At 47.9% G+C, this 21,275-nt stretch overlaps 1 protein-coding gene across 3 annotated transcripts in view; it reads right to left on the bottom strand.

The window, feature by feature from the left end:
- Positions 1-21,275, bottom strand: part of ADGRB2 (adhesion G protein-coupled receptor B2) — a 726,627-nt gene that overhangs the window by 230,347 nt on the left and 475,005 nt on the right. The window lies entirely within an intron of this gene.

The raw sequence follows: 21,275 nt of genomic DNA, 5'->3' as shown, positions 1-21,275 counted from the left end.
GGCTTTCTTCTTGCTCCCGTCCTGAAGCCCACCACCACCTATCTCTGGCTGCTGACCTATGGCTCCATAGTCGTAGGACTATGAATGAAATCTCTCCTCTCTGGTTTACTGGCTTACATCACATCACACTGGTAAAAAGTCAGCTTGGCAATGTATGTGCCTTGCAAAACACCCACACTGCTCTCCAGCTTCTTATCTCTCTCCCTTCTCTCCTCCACTATGACTTCAAACCCTGTTTACCTCCTCCCTGTCACTCAAGAGACCTCAGCCAGACAACATATACTCCTTTTGTGCCATCAAACATGTTACACTTGTTACAATTCAAGTTAACTCCTACAGCATCCACAATGAGAATCCGCCACCAGTTTACATGTGAAAAAAGTTTTACAGATCAGCATAGTAATGTTGAACAACGTGTCCCCCCCAAAAAAAACTTGCCAACATAGTGACATTTAAGTACAGTGGGTAAGTGTCTGGTCCATGGAATATGGTGTCCACAATATTAACATAGCAATACAGGGTATTTAAAGCGCACCTGTCAGCAGGACTGGGCTCAGTAAACTACATACACTATCAAGTGGGCGACATTATACTGATTAAAATGATACCTTGGTTGATAAAATCCGTGCTGTGGTTCTTGTGTAATCTTTACTTTCAGTTTGGAGGTAATGATATGCTCGAGCTTCAGGGCGGGACTGTAGGGTGGGCTTTATCTGGTTCTCTGCTTACATATTATTCTATATGCTTTTATGACAGCTCACTGTGCCTTCGCTGACCTGCCTCCTATTTTACATAATGCATCTACTAGTGCAGAGCTAGGTAAAATAGGAGGCAGGTCAGTGAAGGCACAGTGAGTTGTCATAAAAGCATACAGACGAATATGTAAGTAGAGCACCAGATAGAGCGCCCCCCACAGGCCGCCCCGAAGCATATCATTATCTCCAAACTGAAAGTAAAGATTACACAAGAACCACAGGACGGATTTCATCAACCAAGGTATAATTTTAATCAGTGTAATGTCGCCCACCTGACAGTGTATGTGTGGCACCCCAGGGGTCTGGTTTCCACAGTAACAGCAATGTTATGTCTGAGAGCAGGTGGGAGGTCTCTTGGTCAGGAATCCTATGCATGCCACACCTCCTGCCCAGTCCTGGGAGGGGAAGGACTTCCCCTATATAAACCTAGGGCTGAGGCAGGGTTAGTGAGTAGAGAAGAAGTAGAGACAGAGAAGAGAAGCAGATATAGGAAAAGAACATCAGGAGCTCTGTGGGAGCAGTGCTATAAGGAGTCAGGGGCTGGCAGCTGCAGAGCTCGCCCTGACTGAGAAGCTATCACCGGACCCGGAGTCCGAGGCTGTGGGGACTAATCCTTACCCAGCAGCAGAAACCGCCCGGCAGGGGATTTCAGGTCCTCTGGCCAAGGAACCCGAAGGCACGGTCACACGCGTGGGACCAGCACCGCCGTCGTGGAGCGGACGCCACTAGAAGGCCCCGAGTCACCGGCCATACGGGTGAGCACCACACGGTACACTCAGGGACGTGGGCTACTTATACCCGCCTCTAGCAAGGTAGCCAGAAGAGTACAGTCAGTTTGGGAGGCCTACAACTCCGCCTGGCCAGGGGAGATCCCATCTGCTCAAGGACTGACCAGGCCCCGATCGCTAGCCAGTACTCCGGGAGGGTCTATCTTTATCACCAGTAAAGACCCTGAATTACACCGCATCGTCTCTGAGTGATTCCTGCTACCCCATCATCCATGTCGGCTGCCCTGAGGCCATACCCCTCCCGTTGGGGGTGATACTATCACGCTGCACAATCCTACCACCGGCCTCAGCGGTCTGCCCTGCAGCGGCAGCTCCTTCGCTGCATTCAACGGGTGGCGTAGTCGTCCAACATCTACCGCTAATACAGCGCCACTTAGTCTGACTCCCTGGGCACGGACCGGGTCACCGCCACGAGACTACAACCCTCAACAGATCCGGCTCCGGGTAAGCTCCCGCGTGCGCAACGCTGCGCGACACAGGCCCAGGGGTGCGTCAACTTTTGGCGTAGTCGGCAGGATCTCGTGCCCGCAACCACCGGGTACTGCGTGCCTGAAAAAGACTGTTCAAACTTACCAGTGGTGAAGATTCCCGCCATCCGGCGCCATCTTCTGTCTTCTTCCCGCCATCCGCGAAGTTTTCCCGCCGTTGGACGCCATCTTGAAGACGCCGCGCGGGAAGAAGCGGGGCGTGGACTCCGAAAGCGCGCGAGAACTGAAGCCCCGCCTCACGTCCGGACGTTGCGTAAGGTCCTGGAAGGAGCCCAGCAGACGCCGACGTCACAGGAGCGCGACGGAAGGTCCTCAACCCTGACGATCCACTGCGGAGCCGCGGCCTACGGAAGAGGATCATCGCAAGGTAGGCCACGGTCCACTAGTGGGGAGAAGGATGTCGGATACGGAGGAGAGCTTCACCGCTTCAACCCTCGCCAGCGCCACCGCTGTTGCGGTCATGCCTTTCACCATGCCCTATATCCCGGGGGCAGCCTGGCTACCCCAGTACTCAGGGGAGTCACATACCCTGCATGACTTTAGAGAAAAGCTGGATAGCCTCTTCCAGGTGTATCCCCTCACAGAGGAGCAAAAAGTGAGCATCCTGGTGGCCCAATTAACCGGGGCAGCCCAAAGGGAGGTAAAGTCCTGGCCACCTGGGAGGAGGACTGTCGCAGAGATACTAACCCGGCTGAGGGACACCTTTGATACCCGCACCTCAGCCGAGATCAAGCTTAGATTCTACGGGTGCAAACAGCGGGCACATGAGAGTATAAGGGACTATGCCCTGAACCTACAAGAGGCCCTGAGAGCCATTAAGCAGACCGACCCTGACGGCGTGGGAGACGAGGACAGGCTGTTGACTGAACAATTTATAGAGGGTTTATATTGCAATGCCCACCGAACCCAGTTGCGGGCCATGGCCTTACAGGACCCTCATCTGGGATTTGCACAGTTCAAGGACAGAGCCATCCGGGTGCTCCGAGAACCGGCACCAGGTGGCGTTGTGACCCACAGACGCCCCACTACCACTTACCACCAGGAGGCGGCACCCTTGTCAGCAGGGCCTGTGGGAGCTGATGCGCAGGCTTTGAACAATGACCCGGCTCCAGACCTGCACCATCAGGTCCAAGAGCTAGCTAAAAGCGTTGCCGCGCTAACCCGAACTGTGCAGTCTTTACAGGTTTCCACTCCAGGGAGGATCCAGCTGGCATCCGGACCGGAGGACATCCCGTGGCGTCGACCAAGGAGGACCCCACCGGCCAGAGGAAGACCCAGCGACCGATACAACGAGGACGGACAACCCATCTGCCGCCGCTGCAATCAACCCGGACATATGGCAAGAGGTGATTTTCCTTTTACAACAGGTTGCCAAGAACGCCAGCTCCGGCCAGCAGCGAGTGCTCCAGAAAGAGATCCGGGCACTGATGCGATGGCAACAGATAGAACTCTCCGGTGTTATTTATAGGAGTCCTTGGTGGATTTACCGGGAATCCTTGTACATGGTTGGAGCGTAACCTAGGCATGGACTAAAGACTGTTAAGGACTCGGGGCAGGACAGACCCCTACCTGGTTACGTCTCCCTGTTTTGGTGAAATGGACACCTTGCTTTTCTTCAAAAACTGCACCCGGTTGCGGACACGCCGTGACCATCTTTATATGTTTTTCTTATTGTACTATTATTGTTTATACCTTGTTATGTTTAAAAATATGTTTAGTCCCGGAGTACTAAATTTCACTAGGGGGGAATGTGGCACCCCAGGGGTCTGGTTTCCACAGTAACAGCAATGTTATGTCTGAGAGCAGGTGGGAGGTCTCTTGGTCAGGAATCCTATGCATGCCACACCTCCTGCCCAGTCCTGGGAGGGGAAGGACTTCCCCTATATAAACCTAGGGCTGAGGCAGGGTTAGTGAGTAGAGAAGAAGTAGAGACAGAGAAGAGAAGCAGATATAGGAAAAGAACATCAGGAGCTCTGTGGGAGCAGTGCTATAAGGAGTCAGGGGCTGGCAGCTGCAGAGCTCGCCCTGACTGAGAAGCTATCACCGGACCCGGAGTCCGAGGCTGTGGGGACTAATCCTTACCCAGCAGCAGAAACCGCCCGGCAGGGGATTTCAGGTCCTCTGGCCAAGGAACCCGAAGGCACGGTCACACGCGTGGGACCAGCACCGCCGTCGTGGAGCGGACGCCACTAGAAGGCCCCGAGTCACCGGCCATACGGGTGAGCACCACGCGGTACACTCAGGGACGTGGGCTACTTATACCCGCCTCTAGCAAGGTAGCCAGAAGAGTACAGTCAGTTTGGGAGGCCTACAACTCCGCCTGGCCAGGGGAGATCCCATCTGCTCAAGGACTGACCAGGCCCCGATCGCTAGCCAGTACTCCGGGAGGGTCTATCTTTATCACCAGTAAAGACCCTGAATTACACCGCATCGTCTCTGACTGATTCCTGCTACCCCATCATCCACGTCGGCTGCCCTGAGGCCATACCCCTCCCGTTGGGGGTGATACTATCACGCTGCACAATCCTACCACCGGCCTCAGCGGTCTGCCCTGCAGCGGCAGCTCCTTCGCTGCATTCAACGGGTGGTGTAGTCGTCCAACATCTACCGCTAATACACCGCCACTTAGTCTGACTCCCTGGGCACGGACCGGGTCACCGCCACGAGACTACAACCCTCAACAGATCCGACTCCGGGTAAGCTCCCGCGTGCGCAACGCTGCGCGACATAGGCCCAGGGGTGCGTCATATGTAGATTACAGGGCACAATCCTGCAGATAGGTGCACTTTAACAAGGGGACCCAAATATATAATTCAAGAGCGGAGAGACATTTTAAAATACAAATTATGTATTTAATATGGGATGAAATCTATTCCTCATAAAATTACAATTCTGGATCATATTTATAGAAATATGCTGTGCCATTGCTCTATTTTTCCTCCTAGAAATGTATTAATAAATAAATAATGGGGTGTTACCATTCTTAATATCAAATGGGCATGTCCATACAAAGTCCAATTCTGGCAGCACTGATTGGTCAGATTCAAACCGTTAATGGACACACCCCCAACTGGTAAAGACTGGCTGAAAATTTACTTACACATTTCTAAGAAGAATAACAGAGGAATAACATAGAGTTATAGTAAAAATTCCACCAGCATTGTTATATTATGGGGAATACAATTATTTACTAAAACAGATGTACCAGGAGAGCACCGGAAAACTAGTAAGGAACATTATTTTAATATAATAGTGAAAAAAGCAACCTAATCTTCTAGTTCCAGTTCCCACTGACTGCTTATAAAACTTTAACTTTATTATATTTACTAAAAATCCATATAAGATCACTTATATATGAGATGGTGATTTACAAACACAGAGCTTAAAATTAGGAGTCCCCGAGGAAGTCAAAGATCTCTGTATTTATTGTAGGTGAGATTTCCGTCAGCTCGAAGATGCCACAGATTATCCAAAGGACGTAAATCACGCCACTGGGCAATAGTCCAAAGAATAATGGTGAAAAAAATTGGGATACTTTTAATGAGGGTGGAAAAACGGGAATCCAGCTCTATAAACTGTGAGCAGACTTTATTCACAAGGTGCTTTGTGGGGGATAAAACAAGACGTGAACGATACATGCGACATCTACGCGTTTCAGGTGACCCGACACCCTTATTCACTATGATGATATAAGTCTGTTCACAGTTTTTTGAGCTGGACTCCCACTTTTCCACTATTGCTCCATGCCTTGACAAAGCGTCTTCCGAGCTCTAAAAGAATTCAAGATGTCTCTGACGGTGAGCTGGATATAATTTCTTTTATACTTTTCCTGATCCATATAAAGCAAAGTTTAAGCTATTACGTGCTAAGCCCAGAATGTAAGACGCGAAATGGCACTTGGTCAGTAAAAATACTCCTACTTTTTCACTATTATACTTTGGACTACTGTCTATTTTAAACTTTTGTACTATTGAGGGCAGGGAGTTGGGGGCTGGCAGTTTGTATCCAGTCCACCTTAAAAATAGCAAACTTGCCCAAACGTTACTTGATATGGGTCAGTAATAATACTCCACCTTTTTTCACTGTTATACTTATACACATGGACAAAATTGCTGGCAACCATATGTTTAAATATGAAAAACCCACAAGGGCCACTGAAATAACTTAAAAGTGACAAAAGTAATTTTCGATTTAAATTGACTAAATATCATCTAATGAAAATCAGGCATTGCTTTTGAATTTTGGTTCAACAGAAAAAAAAACCTAATGAAAGTGGATTTGACAAAAATGATAGTACAGAACTTAATATTTTCTTGCATAATCTTTTGAGGCAATCATTGCAAACAAACGATTTCTGTAATTGTAATTCTCCATGAGACTTCTGCACCTGTCCTCAGGTATTTTGGCCCACTCCTCGTGAGCAAACTGCCTTCTCCAGACTGCATATTCAGCTCCTTCCACAGATGTTCAATAGGATTTAGATCAGGGCTTGTAGAAGACCACTTCAGAATAGTTCAATGCTTTGCTCTAGTCTTAACCATTCTTCAATGTTTTTTTCTGTATTTAGAGTCATTAGCATGTTGGAGGACTCAAACCAAGCTTTCTGATACTGGGCAGTACATTTTCCTCCAGATTTCATTCTACCCTGCGCAGATTCAAGACACCCTGTGCCAGATGCAACAAAGCAGCCCCAAAATATAATTGAGCCTCCTCCATGTTTCACAGTAGGTGCAAAGTTGTTTTCTTTGTATGCTTCATTTTTGCACCTGTGAATCTACTGATGTGACTTGCCAAAAACTCCAGTTTTGTTTCATCTCTCCAAAGGACATTTTCCCAGAAGCTTTGCGGCTTGTCAATTTACATTTTGGCAAATTCCAGTCATTCTCGCTTTTTAATGATTTGCTTTCAACAGTGGTTTATTCCTCGGTCATCTTTCATTAAGTCCACCTTGACCAAACCAGTGACAGATTGTGCGACCTGACACTAATGTACCTTGACCTTGGAGTTCACCTCCAATCTCTGTGAAGGTTGTTTCGGGCTCTTGGTTACCATTCGTATTATCTGTCACTTCAATTTGACATCAATTTTCCTCCTGTGGTCACATTCATGGAGGTTGGTTACAGTCCCATAGACCTTAAACATATGAATAACATGAGCAACTGTAGTAACAGGAACATCAAGCTCTTAGGAGATGGTCAAATAGCCTTTACCTTTAACATGTTTGTCCATCATTTTCCTTCTAATCTCCTGAGACAACTCTCTTCTTAGCCTTCTTTGGTCCATGTTTCATGTGGTACACACCATGATACCAAATAGCACAGTGACTACTTTTCACCCTCTAAATAGGCAGACTGACTGGTTACAAGTTTGTAGGTACCTGTGATGCTAATTACAGGACACACCTTAGTTTAACATTTTTAGGGGTTTGCTTCATTTTTTTCCAGGCCATTTTATTCAGTTTGTTGTTTTTAATTTTTCTGTTGAACCACAAATCAAAAGCAAAGACTGATTTTCATTAGTTAATATTCAGTAAATTTAAATTGAAAATTACTTTTTTCAAGCTATTTCCGTGACCATTATGGGTTTTTCTTACTTTAAAGGGAATCTGGAATATAACTCCGCCTCCAGAGCTCATTTTACATGAAGGGGGAGTTACCAGTGTGAGACAAGTAACTAACACAGAATAGGAGAAATTAACTTTGTCTTCTTGTGAACACATTTTTGGAGCTCTCTGAGCTCTACTGTATTGCAACAATATTGCAACACTGTCTTCATGTGAGATGGAAGCTGAGAGGAGCCTGCAGATGTGTCAGGTATAATCACACACAGCTCCGCAGTGATATCAGGAGTGCAGAGAGTGGCCATTACACATCTCATGGGTAACTTCCCCCTCATGTATAATAATCTCTGGAGTCAGTTATCTTCCAGACAACATCCTCCCCAGAGACTGGAAGAGGTCATTTACAGGTGCATCTCACTAAATTAGAATATCATCAAAAAGTTGATTTATTTCAGTTCTTCAATACAAAAAGTGAAACTCATATATTATATAGAGTCATTACAAACAGAGTGATCCATTTCAAGTGTTTATTTCTGTTAATGTTGATGATTATGGCTTACAGCCAATGAAAGCACAAAAGTCATTATCTCAGTAAATTTAAATAATTAACAAAAAACATCTGCATCATCATTCACATCAACAAAGTGCGTAGTTGTGTTTTATGCCCTGCTCACAGTATGGCAGAGCAGAGTGCGCCTGCTAAGTCCCGTAAGGCTACTGCGTAGGCGCGATATCTCGGTTCGCAATGTGGATGACGCGTCCAAATCAAAGCAGGAGGACGCGATTAGGAGCAGAGAGAAGGGCCAGACGCCGCAGTGAGGACGACCATCGGACCGGACAACCCTCATTTACATACAGTGCGGGAGCAAATCAAATGGTATTTTTTGGCATATACAGGGGGTGTTGGGAGCTGATAGACACATTGTGTGATGCAGCACTGGAGCAGTTAAAAGTGGTGCCATTTGTTCATAGGCTCAAAAACTAGTGACAGGTTCCCTTTAAGCCGTTATATCTATGATAACTTTTTCCTGGATAGAACAGTTTGAATAGATAAAGACTGACATATGTAGGTATTTTCTGGTCCTGCTATTATATCAGGGGTGTCATTTATATCTCTAGCTACATTAGTTATTAGAAGGGGGCTAGGAAAAAAGAGGTGGGTGAGGATGGGACTACCATAGTTTCTATGACTCAAGCTCATAAATAGCCATTAGTAAAAGTGTCAAAATACAGTAGGTTGCCCAGGATATATACCCATGCCAACTTCTTGATACTGCTAATATTTCTTTCTGTATCCAAAACCCTTATTGTACCAGAAATAAATGTAGATAGCTTACGGACCACAATCTGAATAAGGATGGTGAGAGTTATATTACACAGCTTGCACTGATTGACTTAGAAATGAGTGGGAGAGAGGAGAAAGCAAGCTGGGATACCATGGAAACCCTCAGTTTCTCTCCTCGTGCTAGATCATATATAGCAATGAGTGAACATCTTCAGAGAAAAAAAACGTCCTAAAGCTGGCCATGACCAGGCAAGGGTTTACATGTTGCGGATGAAAAATGTACCAACATGAGGCCAGAGCAATATTCTAAATTAATGTAGCCAAATACTGTCACATTATTAATGGGCGTATGATAATGCAGCAAAATATCAGTTTAAGTCATAGTCATTATCCACCAAATTGCTTTTAGCTACAGTCAGTTTGAAAATGGCTCCAATCTGGAAGTCAAGGTTTCATCTACAACATGGCCACATGCCGGCTGTTCTGCAGCTGTAACGTAATGAACTCAGGAATGTAACATTTAACCAAAGTCTGAGAATAACAGTTGCTTAACTTCACATAATTGTTTTTTGGTTGCATTATATATATATATATATATATATATATATATATATATATATACATATATATATATATATATATATATATATATACAGTGCCTACAAGTAGTATTCAACCCCCTGCAGATTTAGCTGGTTGACACATGTGGAATTAACTTGGCATTGTGACATTTGTACTCTAGATCAGCCTGGAAGTGGGAAATGCACTGCAGCAAATTTTTTTATTTTTTTTTTAAACGTTAATTCAGAGTGTCATTTATTATTCAACCCCTCAAACCACAAGAATTCTGTTTGGTCCCCCTAAAGTATTAAGAAGTAGTTCAGGCACCAAGAATAATGAGTTTCACATGTGTGGATTAAAGATCTCTTTTGCCAGCCTTTTCTGACTATTTAAGACCCTTCCCAAACTTGTGAACAGCACTCAGACATGGTCAACATGGGAAAGACAAAGGAGCATTCCAAGGCCATCAGAGACAAGATCGTGGAGGGTCACAAGGCTGGCAAGGGGTACAAAACCCTTTCCAAGGAGTTGGGCCTACCTGTCTCCACTGTTGGGAGCATCATCCGTAAGTGGAAGGCTTATGGAACTACTGTTAGCCTTCCACGGCCTGGACAGCCTTTGAAAGTGTCCTTCCGTGCCGAGGCCAGGCTTGTCCGAAGAGTCAAGGCTAACCCAAGGACAACAAGGAAGGAGCTCCGGGAAGATCTCATGGCAGTGGGGACATTGGTTTCAGTCAATACCATAAGTAACGTACTCCACCGCAATGGTCTCCGTTTCAGACGAGCCTGTATGGTACCTTTACTTTCAAAGCGTCATGTCAAGGCTCGTCTACAGTTTGCTCATGATCACTTGGAGGACTCTGAGACAGACTGGTTCAAGGTTCTATGGTCTGATGAGACCAAGATCGAGATCTTTGGTGCCAACCACACACGTGACGTTTGGAGACTGGATGGCACTGCATACGACCCCAAGAATACCATCCCTACAGTCAAGCATGGTGGTGGCAGCATCATGCTGTGGGGCTGTTTCTCAGCCAAGGGGCCTGGCCATCTGGTCCGCATCCATGGGAAGATGGATAGCACGGCCTACCTGGAGATTTTGGCCAAGAACCTCCGCTCCTCCATCAAGGATCTTAAGATGGGTCGTAATTTCATCTTCCAACAAGACAACGACCCAAAGCACACAGCCAAGAAAACCAAGGCCTGGTTCAAGAGGGAAAAAGTCAAGGTGTTGGAGTGGCCTAGTCAGTCTCCTGACCTTAACCCAATTGAAAACTTGTGGAAGGAACTCAAGAATAAAGTCCACATGAGACACCCAAAGAACCTAGATAGCTTGGAGAAGATTTGCATGGAGGAGTGGGCCAAGATAACTCCACAGACCTGTGCCAGCCTGATCAGGTCTTATAAAAGACGATTATTAGCTGTTGTAACATACCTGGCGGCGTCCTTGCATGGTGGTCCATCTCCCACTGTGCAAGAGCGCGCACTTGATCTCCAGTCCAGAATGTCTCTCTGGCTTCCCTCCTTGCTGTCTGTTTGTCTGTTTTGGCTGCATAGGGCGACGCCCGCTGAACTTCCTGTTTCTTGTACCTGCTGCAGACACGCCCCTGTTGCACCTTCAGCCTATTGCTGTCCATCTTTGGGTATTTATACCACCTTCTTCCTCAAGATGGCGCCTGAGCATTGTGTCCTGTCAGTCGGCTTTTTTTGTCTCTGACATGCCAGGTCCTATCCTGTTTTCCTGCCTGTTTTCCAGTTCTGTGTCTGAACTGTGGTCTGTTCTTGTGAACACGCTTCTTGCCTGTTCTTTCGCCTTCTAGGGGCTGTATTCCTAGATCTGCCTGTCTGTGCCTTGCGGTATCTGTTCCCGTCTGAACAGAGTCCTGTTTGTGTCTCTGCCTTTCGGTATCTGTTCCCGTCTGAACAGAGTCCTGTTTGTGTCCCTGCCTTGCGGTATCTGTTCCTGTCTGAACTGAGTCCTGTCTATGTCTCCTGCCTTGCGGTATCAGTTCCCGTGTCTGAACTGAGTACTGTCTGTGTACTCTTGCCTGCTGCCTTTCCTGGAGGCTGTATTTCCAGGCCTGTCTGAACACGCTCCTAGCCTGTTCCTCCCGCCTTCTAGGGGCCGATTACCTAGATCCGTTCCTGTATCTTGTCTGTCCTGTCTGAACACGCTCCTTGCCTGTTCGTTCCGCCTCTCTGGGGGCCGTATTCCCAGACCCGCTCCTGTATCCCGCTGCAGTGTCGGTCTCTTCCGTACACTCAGTTCCAGTCTGAACTCTCTCCTATCCTTTACCTGTTTTGCCTCTATGTCCGTTCCTTTCCTTTTTCTGCAGAGTCTGAACTCGTACCTAACTCCTGCTTGTTGTCTCTGTACTCCCGTTTGTGAGTTTGTGGTCCACGTGCTACTTCACTGCAAGTACCCTGTGGGTATCTGGCTCTGCCTTTCCCTTCCTGTCTGTTCCGTGTGAACAGAGCCCTGTCCGTCCTGCTCTGACTCCTTGCTCACTGCTCCGGCAGCCTTGCTCCGCTCTGACCCTTTTGCTCTCTGCTCCGGCAGTCCTGTCCTGCCCTGCTTCTGCTCGCTGCTCCGGCAGTCCTGTCCTGCCCTGCTTCTGCTCGCTGCTCCGGCAGTCCTGTCCTGCCCTGCTTCTGCTCGCTGCTCCGGCAGTCCTGTCCTGCCCTGCTTCTGCCCGCTGCTCCGGCAGTCCTGCCCTGCTTCTGCCCGCTGCTCCGGCAGTCCTGTCCTGCCCTGCTTCTGCCCGCTGCTCCGGCAGTCCTGTCCTGCCCTGCTTCTGCCCGCTGCTCCGGCAGTCCTGTCCTGCCCTGCTTCTGCCCGCTGCTCCGGCAGTCCTGTCCTGCCCTGCTTCTGCCCGCTGCTCCGGCAGTCCTGTCCTGCCCTGCTTGTGCTCGCTGCTCCTGCAGCCCCGTCCTGCTCTGTTCTTGCCCACCGCTTCGGGCGTTCCCTCTCTGCTGTGGTTGTCTACCGCATCTGCGGTTCTGTGACCCAGTCTGTACTGGGTCTTAACCTTTCTGTGCTCCAGCCCGTCCTTTCGGCCAGTACCTCCCTGCCTGCATACTCGCCTGTATCCACCCATCTGCATACCTGCCGTGTTTGCTTACATCCACCAGTCTGTGCCAGCCTAACCTGCCTGTTCCAGTAATCCCAGTGTGGGTCAACCCCCGTGTCCGGAGTTTGACCTGGAGTAGCACCTGGTCCCTCTGCCCGGTTTCTCCCTGGTGCACTGGCGTCGTATGCCGTCGTGCCACCTTGGTCGGATCGGCCAGATACTTAGTCACGCCCCTCCAGGCACTCTCCGGTCCATGGTCCAGTGGAACCACAACACCCGCACACGCCAGTCAGTCCGGGCGTGTGCATAACAGCTGTAATTGCAAACAAGGGTTATTCCACAAAATATTAAACATAGGGGTTGTATAATAATTGACCCAAACTTTTATGTTTAAAATTTAATAAAATTCAACTGAGCAACATAACTTTTTGGTTTGTAAGATTTATGCTTCTGTTCATAAAACCTACTCTCGTTTGCAGTTTGAAGGCTCTAACTTATTTGCATCTTATCAAACCAGCTAAATCTGCAGGGGGTTGAATACTACTTGTAGGCACTGTATATATATACACACTGTAAGATGGCCACCGGACAGGTCCTTGAGGGGAGATATGTATCACCGAGGTTGGCAGCTTCGGTGATGTAAACCCGGGAAAGCATGCTCCAGCACATGTAGTGCTGAGAGGGTTAATAGGGTGTACCAGGGCCAGGTTTTACGAGCAGTCATAAGAGATGGGAGGGAATGGCTGCTCACATATCTCCGCCCCCCAGGGGCATGGTTTTGTAAATAAAATGGAGGCCAAGTGTCTCATTCAGTGTCTGTGGCTGGAGGTGTGGAGACCTCCAGCGTGTTTGTGCTGAAGGACACTTACCGTGAGCAAACGAACCCACAGTACTGTATGGATTGATTTTTTTCCTGATTTGTTACTTTGTGCTGGTCAAGGCTGTGCTTCATTTACTTATAAAGTGCGTTTAATGATGTTCCAAAAAACCTGTTTTGGACATTTTTAAAGAAACCGCTTCCTGTGCATACCTCAAAAGCAGCTGAGTGAGTAAAACACTACAATTGGTGCAAGAAGGAGGGGCACGAATCCCAAGGGGCAGTGTGACTGCTACAGGAAACCGTTTATGTCTTGGGTGAAGGCCGCCAGCCAGCAAGGGACGTTCGGCAGCATGAAAGAGCTGATAAAGCAACTGGTGCAGGCTAATCTTCAGCAGCATCAACAGCAGCAGTGGCAACAGCGAGGTTATCCATGGCAGGGCAACCATCCCACCCCCAAGTCCAGGTGATGACTCACACGTCAGTAAGACGGTAAGAAGAGCCTTACAAAAGATGACCCCGGGGGATGATGTAGAGACGTTCCTGACTATATTTGAAAGGGTGGCGGAACGGGAAAAATTGCCTCTGGAGCAGTGCCTCTGGCGCCATATTTAACAGGGGAGCCGCAGAAGGCCTATTATGACCTGGCCTTGCAGGATGCAAAGGAGTATGTCAAATTGAAAATGGAGATCTTGGCGCGCCTGGGAGTGACTTTGACTGTCAGTGCGCAAGGGGTGCACGACTGGGCCTATTGCAATCACAAATCTCCCCGGTCCCAAATGTTCGACCTCCCACACCAGCACAGATGGTGGAGAAAGTTGTCATGGACAGGTTCATACACTTCCTTCCAAGGTCGGTACAATCCTGGGTTGCCTAGGGAGATCACCTTAATGCTGATGACCTGGTGGGGTTGGTGGAAAGTTACCAGGCGGTAGAGAGTTCCTTGGGGAAGCAAGGGGTCATAGCATCTCCATACTGGGGTTTCCAAAAAGGGACAGACACCCAAAAGAGGGGCACTAGAGCCTTATCTGGGGGATATCCTAAAGCCTACGAGGGGTCCGAGTTGCTGCCAAAGACCCCATCCAATTTCGCAATTTGTTGGTGGTGTCACACCCCAGGTCACATAGCCGCCCATTGCCCCATAGCCAACGAGCCAATGGACTGCAGCACAGGATGGCGCTGCTCGTATTTTGTATATCCTGCCTGCAGTGCTGTTCTTCAACCCGGCGAGGGATCGCAAGCATGCCCCGTGTAAGTGAATGAAGTGCAAATGACTGGTCTGTTGGACTCGGGGAGTTTGGTAACTCTAGTGAGGGCCACAATTCCTCATCAGCTGATTCCGGGAAAAAAGGTCGGTGTCCGTTGTATCCATGGGGATGCTAAGGACTACACGGTGGCCCATGTGGTCATAGACACAAATTGTGGTGCCGAGTCCCTGAGGTGGGCGTAGTCAAGGACCTGTTGCACACTGTTACAATAGGGCGGTACTTTGCCATGTTTTGGGACTTATGGGGGAATGAATGGATGCCGACTTGTTCAGGCAATAACCAGGTCGCTCCTAAAGAAACCTAATCGCAGGCTGCAGCCGGTGGGTTTACGTTTAGTGTGCTTGTTGGGGATGAGGATGATGCAGCATCCCTGGAGGCCAACATCCCTGAGCTGGAGGTGTCCGGGGGAAACTTTGGAACTGTGCAGCTCAGAGACTTAACTCTAAAAGGGGTGTATGATAATGTCACTGTTCTGAATGGTGCTGCTCAAGAACCGGGAGCTGACACCCGATATCTGTACTTTGCAGTAAATGGGGAGTTACTATATAGAGTCACCAAACTCAGAGCAGTAGTAATAGAGGAGTTACTAGTGCCAGGGCCGTATAGACACAGGATGTTAGATACGACTCATGCACATGTCTTAGATGGTCATCTGGGGGTAGAAAAAATCCAGGAAAGGATCCTCCAGAGGTTCTACTAATGCCGGTGTCACAGAGAGATCGTGAATTATTGTGGGGCCTGTTCCACCTGTCAGCCAACTTTCCCGGTGGCTCACTTCTTTAGCCCTTTAGTGCCACTGCCTATCAGGTCCCGTTCAATCGCATCACTGTGGATCTAGTGGGACCCCTGGTCAAGTCCGCCAGAGGACATCAGTATATCCTGGTGGTACTGGACTATGCTACATGGTATCCGGAGTCGGTAACACTACAAAACTCCTCCTTCAAGTGTATAGCCCGCGAGTTGGTCCATAATTTTTCCAGGATGGGATTGTGTTAAGAGATCCAAGGGACTCAATTTATGTCAAAGGTGATGAGGGAGCTGTGCAAGACCCTGCAAATCACACAATTCAGGACCTTAGTCTACCACCCACAGATAGGTGGCTTGGTAGAGAGGTTTAATAAAACCTTGAAGGCCACATTGAAGAAGGTCGCAGAAAAAGACGGCCGGGACTAGGACTGTCTACTGCCATACCTTCTATTCTCCATCAGAGAAGTCCCACAGGCCTCTACTGGATTCTACCCTTTTCAGTTGTTGTATGGCCGACACCCCCGCAGACTCCTGAATGTAGCAAAGGAGACCAGGGAGGCGGAGTCTACACCCTACAGGAGTGTAATCGAACATATGGCCCAGATGCAAGAGAGGATTGCAGAGGTGATGCCCATTGTGAAAGAACAGATCCTCAAAGCACAAGAGGCACAGTAGAGGGTGTACAATAGGTCGGCGAGGGTGAGACACTTCAACCCTGGAGATCAGGTACTGGTGCTGGTACCTACGGTGGAGAGCAAGTTCCTGGCTAAGTGGCAGGGCCCCTATAAAGTGGTTGAAAAGGTTGGCGATGTCAACTATAAAGTCCACCAACCAGGGAGAAGGAAGCCCTACCAGGTGTACCACGTCAACCTGATCAAGCTATGGCGAGATAGGGAGCCTGTGGAAGCTCCGTGTTTGGTGGCGAAGTCTGAAGCCAAAGTGGGAGAGGTCAAGGTGGCAGAATAACTGTCATGTGCCCAAAAGCAACAGTGACAAGAGTTGCTACAGCGGGACAGGGACCTGTTCTCGGATCTACCATGGTGTACACAAATCAAAGAGCATGAGGTGCTTATGGAGCCTCATGTCCTAGTAAACATGAAGCCATATCGGATTTCTGAAGCCCGCCGAGAGGTAATCTTGAAAGAGGTGAAGGGCATGCTGAGCCTGTGAGACATTGAAGAGTCCAAGAGTGGCTGGTCCAGTCCCATAGTCTTAGTGCCGAAACCAGATGGAGAATGGCGGTTTTGCACCAACTATAGGAAACTGAATGAGGTCTCTAAGTTTGAATCGTACTCAATGCCCAGGGTAGATGAACTAATCGAAAGGCTAGGGACGGCCAGGTACATTACCACCCTTGACCTCACAAAAGGGTATTGGCAAATTCCTATGGCCCAAGATGCCAAGGAGAAGACAGCCTTTACAATGACCAATGGGTGTTTTCAGTATACAAAGATGCCGTTTGGGTTGCAAGGGGCTCCAGCTACCTTCCAGAGAGCCATGGACTGGATCCTAGCCCCCCACAAGAAGTATGCAGCGGCCTATCTGGATGATATCATGATCTACAGCCAGTATTGGGGAAGCCATCTGAGCAAAGTCCAGGCGATATTCGATGCGCTACGGAAGGTGGGGTTTTCCATCAACCAGAAGAAATGTGCCATGGGCATGGAGGAAGTCAAATATTTGGCTATGTCGTAGTCAGAGGTGAGATAAAGCCCCAAATAAATAAAGTTGACTCGATCCACAACCTCTCTCAAAAAAGCAGGTCAGAGCATTCCTGGGCATCGTGGGCTGCTACTGCTAGTTCATCCCTAACTTCGCCATGATAGCCGCCCCTTTAACAGATCTCCTTAAAGGGACAAAGTTGACTATGGCTTAGTGGTCTCCAGAGGCTGAGACAGCTTTCCAAGAACTGAAGCTAGCTCTGTGTTAACAGCCAGTGCTGGCGGCACCGGATTTCTAGAAGGAGTATGTGGTCCAGACAGATGTGTCAGATACAGGGCTGGGTGCTGTCCTGTCACAAGAGATGAACGGAGAAGAGCCCCCCATAATGTATTTAAGCCGGAAGCTGACATCTTGTGAGAAAAATTACTCCATAGTGGAGAAGGAATGCTTGGCCATGATGTGGGCATTGCACACTTTAAGATACTACCTCTGTTAGGCGTTGGGCTGTTGCTGGATTTGAAATGGGTTCAGAGCCTTCTGTGGTCTCAAATTCCAGTCCAGCCAGGGCTGATGCTGCTCAGCATCATCATCAGCCTCAACGCCTACCTGGTCCACGAGATGCACAGATTGTCTCTTGGGTATTTGTGCCTAGCAATGTTAAGCATAGGTTGCGGAGAGAGACAGGGCTCTTGGAGTCTAAGTCCAGGATTCGCCGTATTGAGCATGCTCATGACCTGGCGGACCGTGATTGGTGGTTTGGCAACCACCTGACCCGGTGACCTGGCATCACCTCATTGGTCCACGTATGGCGTCACCAATGGTGCGACGGTGGGCAGGTCTTTAAAAGGCCCGCCCACAAACATGGCGGTGCTCTCTGATCATAGAGCATGTGATGCTGTTGTGTGGATGACTGTGTTCCACGTAGTTTCCATAGACAGGTTTAGTGGAAATAGGCAGGCTAGTGGAAATAGACAGGTAGCTTCGTCTTGCAGTCTGGCTCTGCCAAAGGGGTCGCCTAACACCCGGAGCAGCCTGTAGACATCCTATCCATGACTATCGCCTGTCAGCCACGTGGGAGAGTACCCTTCAGTCCGGTAGCACGATGGCTGGAGGCACGTGTACCCGTCGGCGTAGTCACACATGCATCCTTGCGCCGCCAGTGTAGTCCCTGTGCAGTAACAGGTCTACAGATATTTTTTCACCGCACATATCTCGTGCTGCTAATGGAGATTGTGCGAATTGCTATACCCGTTCCCGTGTGCAGTAACATGGTAGGGTTTATCATTTAAGTTGGTTGCTTTCCTTTCCACCCGGAAAGTGTTCGGCAGCAGCCCACCAGGCTGCATTGCGGACCCCGGGGTCGGTTGCGTTTCATTATAATAAAGTTGTTTGCAACCGCCCTCCTAACAACCTCTTAGGCAGGTAGTTCAGGCTGGTGTCAGACCATGCCCCACTAAGGTGGATGAGAGAAAAGAAGGGGAACAATGCCCGAGTGATGAGGTGGTTCCTAGCCCTGCAGGATTTTAGCTTCCATGTAGAGCATAGGCCCAGGAAACTGCATGACAATGCTGACGCATTGTCGAGGGTCCACTGTTTGATAGCGGAAGGTGCCAAGCCCCCCGGCTTTGCGCAGAGGGGGCATATGTAAGATGGCCACCGGACAGGTCCATGAGGTGAGAAGTGTATCACCAAGGTTGGCAGCTTCGATGATGTAAACCCAGGAAAGCATGCTCCAGCACACTTAGTGCTGAGAGGGTTAATAGAGCGTACCAGGGCCGAGTTTTACAAGCAGTCATAAGAGATGGGAGGGAATGGCTGCTCACATGTCCCCAGCCCCGGGTGGCTGTGGCTGGAGGTATGGAGACATCCAGCGTGTTTGTGCTGAAGGACACTGATCATGAGAGGGCAAACTGTTGGCAGCGGATAATTCAGGATACTCTCAAAGCGTGTTGACAACAGAACAAAGCTTTAATTAGCTATAAACAGGTACAGATATGATAGGCTTTGTGGAATCAGGAATATACATATCTTAAGTGTCTCTGTGCAGCATCAGCAGGCTGCTTCTACTCTCATGCACAGACACAGGAAACTGAACACAGTCACATGGTCTTTTCTGTGTGTGAGCCTCTGGGAGTTTTTTTTACTTTATAGACAATACACAAACCTAGCAATAGAACATTTACATAGACAGGAATGGAGTTGTTGCACGAAACATATTCCAACACCCCCACTCAACAACTACTTATCCTGTTAGTCCCATTGTGGTTCTGAAGTCCTCAAACTTGGCTCTTGGCAATGGTTTTGTCATATCATCAGCTAACATCTTGTGTTAAACTGGTGAACTTTACCTTCTGAGTCATATTTGTTTTTGAAGACCCACTTACATCCGATAGCTCTTTTTCCTTGTGGTAACTCCGTCTCCGTAAGATCCCATGTCTGGAGTTGGTGAAGGGACTCCGTCTCTTCATTAGCGGCATTTATCCTCTTCTGCCTCTCGTGGACAGGCAGATTTTGCATCTCTTGCCATGACTGTGGCTCTGGCTCAGGAAGTGTTCTGACCGTATAAGAAAGGTGTCTAGCTGGGATACCTTTGTTTGGTCTTTCTGATCTCCTGACTGGAGGTTGACTTGGTTCTTCTGTTTCTTCCTTGCTGGCTTCAGAGCTCATCCAGACTTCAGTGTTTTCTTTTTCAGTGTCTGGGTTTGGTGATTGAGATTCTTGTTCTTGTTTCTTGGCTTGAATGACTGGTGTAACTTCATGGAATTTGAGCGAAACTGAGTTCTCATCAATCACTATGTCTCAGCTGATTGTTACTGTGTTGGTCTCTGGGTGCAAGATTCTGTATCCCTTTTGAGTTTCGCTATAGCCCACCAGGACTCCTTGCTTTGCATGTGATTTCCACTTGGAACGTTTTTCTTTGGGAACATACACAAACGTTTTGCTTCCAAATATCCTTAGGTGCTTCAGGTTAGGCTTCTCACAGTTCCATAGCTCATATGGAGTTTTATTTGTGGCTTTACCTGGCATTCTGTTTTGAAGATAGCAAGCTGTCGTGATGGCTTCTCACCAATACGTTGTAGGTAGATTTGCATCAAACAACATACTTCTTCCACTTTCACAGAGAGTGCGGTTCTTTCTCTCTGCAAATCCATTCTGTTCTGGGTTGTATGGAATGGTAGTCTGGAACACAATTCCATTCTTTTTCAAAATGGTTTGCACCTTACCACTTGTATATTCAGGCCCATTATCTGCACGCAGGGCTTGTGGCATTCTTTCAAATTAGTTAAATACTGTGGCAAGATATTCTTCCAAGTTTCTGTGGAACTTCATCCTTACTGTGAAGCAGGTAGGCGACTGTATATCTGGAATAGTCATCAATAAATGTGAGAAAATATCTCTTCTTGCTTGGAGTTTGAACAGTCATTGGACCGCAATACACTGTGTGTATCAAATCCAGTGGCTGTGCAGATATAGTGGTGCTTACTTTAGGAAAGGATTTTCTGGACATTTTCCCTTTAAGACAGCTAGTGCACTTCATCATTTGACTACATTGCTTGATTTCCACACCATTTGCAAGTTGACCTAGCTTTGGGTCTCTGTGCCCAAGACGTCTGTGCCATATATGGATACAGTTCTTATACAGATCTTGTTTAGCACTGGACACTCTTTCTTTGCATTGTAGCTGATAAAGTTCATTCTGGATTTTTCCTTCTGCAAGAGTGTGACCCTTCTTTGATATAATGCAGCTGTTGTTTTTAAATGTAACTACATTCCTTTTTGGGTAAGCTTCTTTACTAACAGAAAATTGCTTTCAAGACTGGGAACATAGAGAACATCCTTTACTGGGATCTTTCTGCTTTGGACAGTGGAGGTAGCTGTCTCCTACTCCTTCTGAAGTCATATATTGACCATTAGCTAAGATGACCTTTTCTGACTTGCTTTCATCAAGGTCAGTGAAGAAATCTGTTATTTGTCATATGGCTGCTAGTACCAGAGTCTATACAATGCATATGCTTCGCAGATGAGCCTGTTCTGGTATTAAATGCAGTTTCAACACATGCAGATTTTTCCTCTACAGCTGTTTTCACCTTTTGATCACTGTTCTGCTTTTTAAGCTGACTCATTCTTGCTTTCCAAATTCTACAGTCTGCTTTAAGGTGGCCGGGCTTTCTACAGACAAAACATTCACGAGTTTACCTTAGATTGCTCTTATTTTTAGGAAAGTCCTGTGTCTTTAATGCTGTTTCTGCTCTACTGCTGCTTACATTGTGTGT

The sequence above is a fragment of the Phyllobates terribilis genome, unplaced genomic scaffold (genome assembly GCF_046119375.1).
Source record: "Phyllobates terribilis strain yellow unplaced genomic scaffold, ASM4611937v1 Scaffold_2__4_contigs__length_985480577, whole genome shotgun sequence".
In the NCBI taxonomy this organism is placed as follows: Eukaryota; Metazoa; Chordata; class Amphibia; order Anura; family Dendrobatidae; genus Phyllobates; species Phyllobates terribilis.
This window is presented reverse-complemented; position numbering and strand designations above follow the sequence as displayed.